Consider the following 1,518-nt stretch of genomic DNA (forward strand, 5'->3'; position numbering starts at 1 on the left):
TTTGATAAAACTTTTTATTCGAATCCTCTGAAAAAATAGAAATTTTTCGCGCTGTCTTTTTTAGGCAAAACTGATTAGAATAATATAAAGTGATAAAGTCTTATAAATTATCTAAAATTATATATATATATATATATATATAAACGTGAATTATTGATAAGAAAATTAATAACAAAATCCACAAATTCCATCAGGAAATATTAATATCTAACAAATTCAATTAGTAGAAATAATTTTTTCCTCAATTGAGTGATAAATCTGTCAACAATCCCAGAAAACAATTAATCTTTTGAAGAGTTGTTGCCGTCCAATTGATTAGTTTTATCAGATCAAATCGTCGAGCGAGTAAAATGTAAATGAAACTTGTCTGGATAAATCAACTGATTATTCCGGTGAATTTCCGGTTTGTCTTCTGTCATTTTTGTTCATTCATATTTTTGTTTTGGAACAACGAGTTACGCGGTGTTTACTGTTTATCTTTCACCCACGTGGCGGGAAGTCCGAGCCTCTGTACTCGAGAAGAAAAAGTTGGTGGAATTAATGAAAGTGAAAGATTTATATACCTGTGACACATATTTCAGTGGAAATTTACCATCGCAATTATTTCATAATCTCAAAATGTACGATAAGACAAATACTATAATTATGCTGTCGTATCGACCGATATCTTTCTCTTAGAACTCGTTCATTGGGGGTAATTTATGCACACACGTGACGTGAGTTCAGGTACAGGATCATTGCAAATCTATTATCGCGTGACAATTATTCGCGGAGCAATGAGTCGAGGTAAATGGAATTTTTCAACTCCACCTTTGCGGACATTACGTAATCGAGAGATATTGCTTCCGTTTTATTCATTTTTTGCGAAAAGCTGTGTCGATGTGATAATGAGAAACAACAGTTTAGGGAACTATTGGATTATGCACAGGAATTAGTAAATAATACAAATAATTAGGCTAAGAGGTTAACTTTTATTAAACGCACTCAGAAGGTATATCTTTCTCCTATGACCTCTGCAACTCTACTGACTCATAGCAACCAAAGTTTTCACGCTCTGGGCCCATTTTACAAAAGGCCCTTGTTCATTCATCTCTCTCTATTTCTGTTTATATTAAATGTTCTCCTTATCCTGATGCTGTTCTAAGAAAAATTATAAAATAATAATGTGAGCCAAAGCAGCTATGGGATAACTATTAATTTTTGTGCACTCATATCAAGTGCTCTCAGTAGGAACGGTTCAGCAATTGTCGTGATTATGTATTACTTTTTGTAGATTGTATTGGTAAATATGTAGATGTCTGTTTCACATTTGACGAGACAGTGGGGATTTTATTTAACGTATGGTGCGTGGAAAAAATTGAAATTTCATTGGCACTCGATTGTTAATATTTGGAAAACTGAATGCAATATCAAGTTTCCAGTTAGGATTTAATATTTGAAATGGCGAAGAAAATAGATTAATAATTTGGTAATCGGACATTTTATTTCGGTACAGCTGCAGGATCATATTTTATTTAT

The sequence above is a fragment of the Fopius arisanus genome, unplaced genomic scaffold, assembly GCF_000806365.1.
Source record: "Fopius arisanus strain USDA-PBARC FA_bdor unplaced genomic scaffold, ASM80636v1 scaffold00168, whole genome shotgun sequence".
In the NCBI taxonomy this organism is placed as follows: domain Eukaryota; kingdom Metazoa; phylum Arthropoda; class Insecta; order Hymenoptera; family Braconidae; genus Fopius; species Fopius arisanus.